The sequence below is a fragment of the Trichechus manatus genome, unplaced genomic scaffold, assembly GCF_000243295.1.
Source record: "Trichechus manatus latirostris isolate Lorelei unplaced genomic scaffold, TriManLat1.0 scaffold00227, whole genome shotgun sequence".
Taxonomy (NCBI): Eukaryota; Metazoa; Chordata; class Mammalia; order Sirenia; family Trichechidae; genus Trichechus; species Trichechus manatus.
The window spans coordinates 834956-844295 of record NW_004444163.1 but is presented as its reverse complement, the minus strand read 5'-3'; positions in this window follow the sequence as shown (position 1 = coordinate 844295).

The following is a 9340-nucleotide window of genomic DNA, read 5'->3' as shown; positions in this document are numbered from 1 at the left end:
TAGCGATCTCTCCCGTAAAGATTACAGCCTAGAAAACCCTATGGGGCAGTTCTCCTCTATTACATGGGGTCACTATGAGTGGAGATCGACTCAGTGGCACCTAATAACAACAACAATGCCTTGTGTAGGACCTAGATATCATGTACACATACATGGCCTCTGTGCAAAAACCGTATTACCTACCATTACTGCAGCTCAGCCAGGGGTTAGGTTGGTATCTTATTATTGAAATTTTTCCCCCCTATTGCATCAGATTCTTGTATGTTTTAGAAATAAGTAAAAAAGGTTTAGCTCTGGTTCAGAGAGGATTTTCCCCTGCAGCAGATTTTGCTATAATATATAGCTTAATATAAAACCTAGCATGCTGAATACAGTTAGTCTTCAAAGTGGATTAGGGTTGTTGTGCTTTGGGCATTTCTAAGGCATTAGTTACACTACATTGCATTAGCTTTACCAGTTGCTTCTCTTGTAATGAAAGGGATAGAAAGATCACTCGCTTGAACAGAAGATCAAAATGCCATCCTTTAACTTCTGTTGAGTGTGATGGAGATGATAATTGAATGGCAAAACCACTCCCATTGTAAGGAAGCAATGAAGCATTCTCTAGTTCCTTTAGAAAAGGCAAGAACCGAAATTCAAGATGCTGAAAAGCCCGTGATTTCTGTTCATACTAGCAATAATGATAACAATAATGATTGTAATTGTACCAGTTGCCACCCCTTTCCACCTCCCCCATTCTCCATGGGCCGTAAAATCAATAAACCTGTATTCTCAGCATTAAGTTGACCTCAGTCTTTATTCACTTTTTTTTGTGAGTGGGGAACTACTGAAATCATAAATGGTTTTCATATATGCAGCCTGTGTAGCAGTGTGTAGAGAAGGTGGATTTTTAAAGTGCTCCATGGTGTATGTATGATGTGCACATATAACTAGACATACCTTGCAGCCTGAATGTATATTATTACATTAGTAATGAATGTGTGATTCTTATACACATGGGTACAGACATAAAAATAATGCAACAATGGACTTTTCTGAATATTTACCGTATACTAGGGATTGTGTTAAGTGTCTGTGTTTATTATCTTGTTTATCTTTCACAGCAAGCCTGTGAGATAGGTACAGTTATTATCAATCTGATTTTTCATGTGAATTAACTGAGGCACTGAGAGATTAATTAACTTGCTTATAAATGGTAGACACACAGTTTGAACCTTGGCATTCTAATTCTCGAAGGAGCCGTGGTGGTGCAACGGTTAAGCGCTAGGGTACTAACCAAAAGGTTGGCGGTTTGAACCCATCCAGTGGCTCCTTGTGAGAAAAAGCCTGGTGATCTGCTCCCTAAAGATTACAGCTTAGAAAAAAACGACGTGGCACTTCTACTCTGTCACATGACGATGCTGTGGGTTGAAATCTACTCGATGGCACCCAACAACAACAGCAACAATCTAATTCTAGAGCCTTTGCACTTAACTACTAGGTCACTGCCTCCCCATAAGTGAGAAAATAAATATTACAAGCTTGAGATAATCGAAAAGGCTCCTGTAAATGTCAAGGATATGCAAATATGCCTGCCAGCCTTGGGAATTCATATATCCAGAATATATACCGCACATACCGTATTTGCATTTATCTCAGACAGGCCATGTGATGGATATGAACCATTCGTATGCTATTTTATACAAAGCACGTCCAATAATTGTGCAGTATAGGTAACCAAATGAGTTATCAAGTCAGATACCAACTTAAAACTAAGATGTTGTCGTTAAAGACCGAGATCAGCTCCACGCCAGAGGAGACAAGCTAATCACATGAGACCATAGGCTCTGGCAGCAGATTGTCCAGTTTGAAACCTGACCTGGCTGCTAATGAGCTGTGTCTTTAGATGACTTTTCCAAGCCTCGTATTTTCTCATTTGAAAATGGGGTGCAGTAAGTGTTCAGTAAATGTTAACTAGTCTAATTATTATTATTGTATTTGGATTTTGGTCTAATTTAGGTACAATTCTCTTCCCACCCTCAGTGTAGAGCTTGTGTATGTAAGATGCTCTTTGCAGTATCTCTACTCAGAAAACAAGCGAATCACTCCTGCAATCTGGGCCAAACACTTACCTATTTAAGGCTGTTATTGGGTTCCCTCAAGTCAATTTTTGACTCAGAGCTACCCCATGTGACAGAGTAGAACTGCCCCATAGGGTTTTCTAGGCTGTAATCTTTACAAGAGCAGATCGCCAGGTCTTTCTCCTGCAGAGCTTCTGGGGGGTTTGAACTGCTGACCTTTCAGTTGGCAGCTGAGTGATTAACCACTGTGTCACCAGGACCATTTTTATTTAAAGTACTTGGTACCAATAAAATGGAAAACAAATTAATTTGACAATGTGCTGTAGTCTTGCGGTAGGGCATTAGAGGGCACTGTTAGCAAAACAGTAACAGGAAGGATGAAGTAGTTTGGCCTTTAAAAGCACGTTGTAACTTCTGTAAATCTAAAAGTGTTCCAATGATAAAGTTTAGTTTTTAAAAAGTACATAATAATATGTTTCTGGACTCAGTTCTTCCATAAATAATGAATTAACTTCATTTGATCATTGTACCACAGCAAACCAGGTAACCAAGAAAGGAATAGAATCAGCACACATTGAGCCATTTCTTATCTATAAAATATGGAGGTTGCCTTCATCTAAGGTATTTTTCAGTTTCGAAACTCAAATTGGATGAACAGACACTTCAGAGGAATTAAAATGATGGCTTATCATCTACTTTCTTATCAGGATTGGCAGACATTCTTTGGACAGGAAAATATGGAAGAGAATATAGTTACTTTCTGGAGAGCTGGGCAGTACCAGACCTCAAGTCTGTCTGGGATTCCCAAAGGGAAGTTGGGAGATTGGCTATCTGGAGATCTTTGAAAGAGAGTAGGATGAAATCCCATCTCACGGAGATGGTTAAGATGTAACCCTTCCCTCCCGGAGAAAGAAGATGGATTAAAATCCAACTCAGGGCATTTGCTTAAGGGTTGACAGATAAGCAGCTATTTCCAATTGCATTTTTGTTCCTTCCTTTAATTGTTCCCAAAAGATCCATAGTTCAAATGCCCTTACCTAAGAAGCCCAAGCTTTTAGTTAATCAAGAATGAGTGTTCTCATTATGGTCCCAGGTTACTTATTCTGAGACTTCCTATGTGATGTGGGCTGAGTATGATGTGATATTACAAGGGAAATTATGACAACAGTTAGAGCTATCCCTGGGGAAACTGCAGGCTGGAACAGACACTATTCATCAGTCTTTGTTTCTCCAGAAGGTATTGAGGTAAAGGAGCAAAATCTAGAGAGTTTGAGGCTGGGAAACTAATTGCACTGGGTGTCTCTTCTAAAATCGTGACTCTGTTTCCTGTCTTCTCCTCCCCGCCCCCTCATTTCTTCATTCACTGACATTTACTGAGCATATACATGGTGCAAGCAGTGAGCTGGGTAACAAGATGACTGAGGTGAATGGGACATAAATCCTGCCTCGATGGCAATGACATTCTGAGGGGAGGTGGAAAATTCACATCAATAATTATGATACCAAGGCCACTGCTGTTGAGTTGATCCTGACTCATGGCAATCCCATGTGTTACAGAGTAGAAGGGAGTGCCCTAGGAGTTTCTTGACTGTAACCTTTATGGAAGCAGATCGCCAGGCCTTTCTTTTCGATTTCACTGGGTGGATTTGAATCTCCAACCTTTCAGTTAGTAGGTGAGTGCAAACCGTTTGTATCATCCGGGGAAATAATTATGATACAGGGTGGAGAATGATGTGTTCTAAAGAGGTATGGATAAACTGCTCCGAGGTCTTTTTATACTAGGAAAGATTGATTTAAATGGACACAGAGGAAATTCTTGGAGAAAAGGAGACACATCATAAAGGGACAATTAGAAGAGCAAGAGCATACAAGGAAGTACTAACAGAATCTTAGACCTGAAGGCATCCTCAGAAGTCACCTGGTCTCAACCCCAATGTGAGAACATCCTCAACAGGTTCAGTCTCTGCTTGAACATCTCCATTGATGGGGAACTCAGCACTTATTTTTGGATTAACAGTGTTATCTCCTCTGAAACAATACAAACATTTGGTATCTGGTCCCTGAAGGGAGTGGGGAGATCTGTAAGAAGGTGTGTGTGTGTGTGTGTGTGTGTGTTTATGTCAGAGAGAGAGAGAGAAGTGAGAAAGAGGCAGGGCTGTGTCCTAGATTGGCAGTATCTTAGTGGAGCTCTGCCTGAAGGACATTTGGAACCGAAGAGTGCTGACTGGTGGCTCTTTTAGTTATGCTGGGGAGATTTTATTATGGTGGGGGTGGGGCCTAATGTCCTGCTTCCAAGGTCCAGGGATGTAGGGGGCAAACTTGCACAGAATGAGATCATGTGAGCAAGCCTTCAAGAAGAAAGACTTTGCTCAGGCTAGCAAGATTTAAGCCGTTGCCTTACTAAGTCCTGGAAACAAGTTGGGTCTACCTTTCGAAGCTAAATTAAAATGGAAAGACCATGGAGAAGCTACTTTTAAAGGCATTTAGTTTTTCACTAAGATACTATTTCAACAGAAGGTGGCAAGCCTCATTTTAAGGAAACCAACTTAGTGGAGCCTTGGGCTGACCCATTTGTAAAAGGCCAGCTGACTCGTCTCAGATCCTCAGGTAGACTTCTTAACAGGTAAGAGGTATTAGAGACACTTTGGTAAAAATTAGAGATTAGGGCTGCCTTTACATTATTGGTTAAAATGAGAAACTGTTTATGTGGCCTGAACAAGTAATAAAAAAGTATTTATTGCTAGTATTTCTGGCAAGGGAGTTCTGCTAAGTAGTTGGAATAGTGTTTCTTTTTAAAATATTTAGAATTCAATGGGAACCCCCAAGGAAATTTGAGTTAACTTCGTGGTGTATTTTAGTTAGGGAACAAATAGACACTGACCAAATTAAACTGAGAAACAAAGTATCAGTGTATAGAATTGCAACCCCAAATATCAATTTATTTACTTGAAAGTCAGATAAAAGTTTTCATGAAAAATGACAGAGAGAACCAGTTTGAATGGCAGCTGAAATACATGTTTTACAGAAAGCAGAACTAGAGTAACATAGTGGAGATAAAACTGGTTTTAGATTCAGAATGCCTAGGTTTGAATCACATCTGAGCCTCAGTTTCCTCATCTGTAAAATGGGAAAAGTGACACTCTTCTCATAGGACTATTATGAGGTTTAAGTGAGAAAATGCAGTTCCTGGCTCACTGTCTTAGGTAAATCTGAAAATTTTTAGAACACTGAAACATTTCCAATCTATGCCTGGCTGAAGCAGTTATATTTCATTTGGTTCAAGTCCAAGTTATATATTTGCTTTGAAGTGAAAGGGTAAGAGCACATAAGTTGATTATTTACAGATATTAAGTAGTGGTGTTCTTGCAAAGTTGTATATAAATCAAGTCATATTTAAAATGCATTGGGGGAATTTCCCACATAAAGGAATTCTATTTGTGTAAAGGAAAAAGGCCTTAGCAAAAGCAAATAGCCATCCTATTATATCTTTTGTACAAATCTGAATGTTCACATGTTGGGATTAGTTCTAGCAAGATGTTTGTCTTTGATTCACTTCTTGTTCTATGTGGGCTTCTGAGAGAATTAGATGTGTACACAATGTATGTGGACAAAAGCAGAATGAATGTTAGACTCCTAAGTGCAGTTTGTTTTTTATTTATTCTTCGGGGTCAAAATGTTGTTGTTGTTGTTCTTATTTGCCATCGAGTTGACTCTGACTCATGGTAATCTTATGTATGTATAACAGAATAAAATGTTGCCAGGTGCTGCACCATCTTCACGATCATTGGTATGTTTGCATCTTCCACCACCATATTGGACAATATTCTGTTGTGATCCATGGGTTTTCACTGGCTGATTTTTGGAAGTAGATCATCAGGCCTTTTTTCATAGTCTGTCTTAGTCTGGAAGCTTCACTGAAACCTCTCCAGCATTAGTGATTCTGCTGGTATTTGAAATACTGGTGGCGTAGCTTCCACTATCATAGTAATATGAAAGCTACCACAGAATGAAAAACTGACAGATGGATAGTGGTAAGGTCAAAATGCTACCTCCAAAATAATACTGGAAGTCATTAAGCTTGGCCAAGGGATGTTTGATTTAAAAAATAGTTCAGTTCCAGTCTTTTGACCTTGGTCAAAGATTTATCTTCCTGTGCCTCGGTTTCTCATCTGTAAACCTGGGAGGGGCAGGATGGAGGAAGGATGAGCATCCAACTAAATAGCTAATGCTTCTTCCACGCCTATAATTCTGTCGCCTAAGGAAAGTCTTTTACTCATAAAATTTTCCCTTGTCAGACAGAGCTAATAAGTCTGCCAAAGGTACCACCTTATATCCAGGGAGTGGTCTAGGCTATAGGAAATGGAGCTCTTTCTTTTCTTGGAAATACGGAGAAACAAGGTCACTCTGCATCCAGCAACATGTTTCATGCCCATTTTAACACTCAGTTTTTCAATAGCTGGCTTCCTCATAGAGTGTGCCTTACTCAAGTTTATAAATTGAATTAAAGTTGCTTATACATGTTAAAGAAACAACCTATTTTAATGAATCCTTTTTGTAAAACAGATGATTTGTGTTACATGAATAATCATTCCTGACTCATTTTTTGAATCTGGATTTTCATACACCATATTTAAAGCAAAGTAAATCTTTCCACTTCACAGACTCTGAGAGCTACAGTAGAGACTTTAGAGATCATCTGGTGTGACCTATTCCAAATCCTAATTTCAGAATATTTAAAATACCATGCACAACTGGACTACAGCAAAAGCTAAGTTTCCTGAATACAAGCAAACATTTCGAGGGACAGAGCAGCAGGGTGGGGGTCTGAGGACCATGGTTTCAGGAGACATCTAGGTCAGTTGGCATAACAATGTTTATTTTTTTTATTGTACTTTAGGTGAAGGTTTACAGAACAAATAGTTTCTCATTAAACAGTCAGTACACATATTGTTTTATGACATTGGTTAACAACCCCACGACATGTCAACCCTTTCCCTTCTTGACCTTTTCTTTTTTTAGCATAACAAAGTTTATTAAGGAAATGTTCTGCATCCCACTTTGGTGGATGGTGTGTGGGGTCTTAAAAGCTAGTCAGCAGCCATCTAAGATGCATCAGTTGGTCCCAACCCACCTGGAGCAAAGGGGAATGAGCACCAAAGACACAAGGAAAATGTTAGCCCAAGAGACAGAAAGAGCTACATAAACCAGAGACTCCATCAGCCTGAGACCAGAACTAGATGGTGCCTGGCTACCACCAATGACTACCCTGACAGATAACACAACAGAGAGTCTGATGGAGCAGGAGAAAAGTAGGATGCAGAACTCAAATTCTAGTGAAAAGACCAGACTTAATGGTTTGACCGAGACTGGATGGACCCCAGAAGACATGGCCCCTGGATTCTCTGTTAACCCCAAACTAAAACCATTCTTGAGGCCAACTCTTCAGGCAAAGATTAGACTGGACTATGGGACATAAAATGATACTTGTGAAGGGTGTGCTTCTTAGCTCAAGTAGATACATGAGACTAAATGGGCAGCTCCTGTCCAGAGGTGAGATGAGAAGGCAGAGAGGGTCAGGAGCTGGTTGGATGGACATGGGAAATCTGGGGTGGAAAGGAGGAGAGTGCTGTCACAGTATAGGGAGAGCAATTAGGGTCACATAACAATGTGTGTATACATTTTTGTATGAGGGTCCTTCCGGACAACATGGCGCTATAGTCAGAAGCACCATGCCGTCCCTCTGCAGCAAAGATCAGAAAAACTAAGTCTAACAGAGTCACGTGTCAATCCTGAAACCCTAAGCAACAAATGAAGAGATAAAGAACTCAGCCAAGCACTGAATGGAATAAGAAACTGACCGAGAACAGAGTGAGGAGAGATACATGCAGAGGTCCCCTATCAACTACTGCAGCACAGATCTGCCATCTTGGACTCCTATTGGAGATCAGCAAACAGGGGTTATGAGAAAGCAGCTTCACGGAGCTTCCAGCAGGAGACAGAACAACCAGTAACCAGCGATATAGGCTTTCCCACCCCCCACCCTTCTTAAACCCCACTTGACCTCCTCTGCTTCCTGCAGCCAGAGTCTCCTGGCCGGGAAGCACCAGCTTCACCCTGGTGTTGCATGGATTCCACCTGTCCACACTTGTCGGCTCCCTGAGTGCCTTTTGTTAGCTGCTGATGTTGTTTTTTTCCGCTTCTTTAGATGTCTTTCTTACTTCTCACCACCTCCCCCTTCTTTCTCTCAAATACCTGGCTCCGTGCACCATCTGTGCTTCTTCCTGAAAGGCTGTGAAACACCGCTCAACTGTGAAACTGTTTCCCGGCCCATGCCTCCACACTGGTGGGACCCCCAGGGCTTTTTTTGTTGGTTTGCTTGCTCTGATTTGTTCTGTTTTGATTTGCTTGTTTTCTTTTTCTTTTCTCGGCTTGGGAGCCCCTTGTAGCTGGGCAGTACCACGTAGCTTGGAAGCTACTCTCTTATTCTGCACAGACGCACAGAGACATCCCTGGGGGCATTTCTTTTCTCTTGCTTTTTTTTTTTTTTGTTTGTTTGTTTCTTTGTTTTGTTGTCTTCTCTCTCTTATTCCCTTTTTGTCTTTCTTCATCTCCAGTTTATTGATTTATTCTTTTTTTACCCTTTTTCTTTTTTTTTTTCCATTTTTGTTTTTCCTCATTTCTCAGTCTTTCTTCTCTCCACCCCAATAGCAAGCTCCCTTAGCACTCTTTTTTGATTGTGTGTATGTTTTTAGCTCCTGTTCCTCTCTCCTCTCTCTCATCTTTTCCATACCCATATTAGCTCCACACATCACAATCTTCCCCCTCCTTCCTACCTACTTGCACCGTGTGCTGAACATCACACTCACAAACAGCACGGGCACGGCCTACTGGAACCTGCGCTGCACTGATTCCTGGTCCGCGCTGTCAGCCCTGGTATGTGCCACAAACAACCCATCCCAGCAACTCCCCTTCAGCTGGACCTGCCCTGCTGTACCATACCTGAGTGACTGACCCTGCCCACTGGAGAAGGAGGTGAAAAGTATCGTGTCCACAGATGAGCAAACAACAAAGAACGCACAGCCTGCCTGCTGAGACATAACCAAATAAAACAAAAAAGCAGGATGAAACAAACAGATCTACAATCAATAAATGAGAAAATAACCACTGAATGCCCTGAAGACAGCAGACAGTATCAAAACATTTACAAAAACAAGACAGGATAGTTCCAGTAGGTGTCCAAAATAAAACACCAGATGACCTTCCAGTAGAAGAAAAGCACT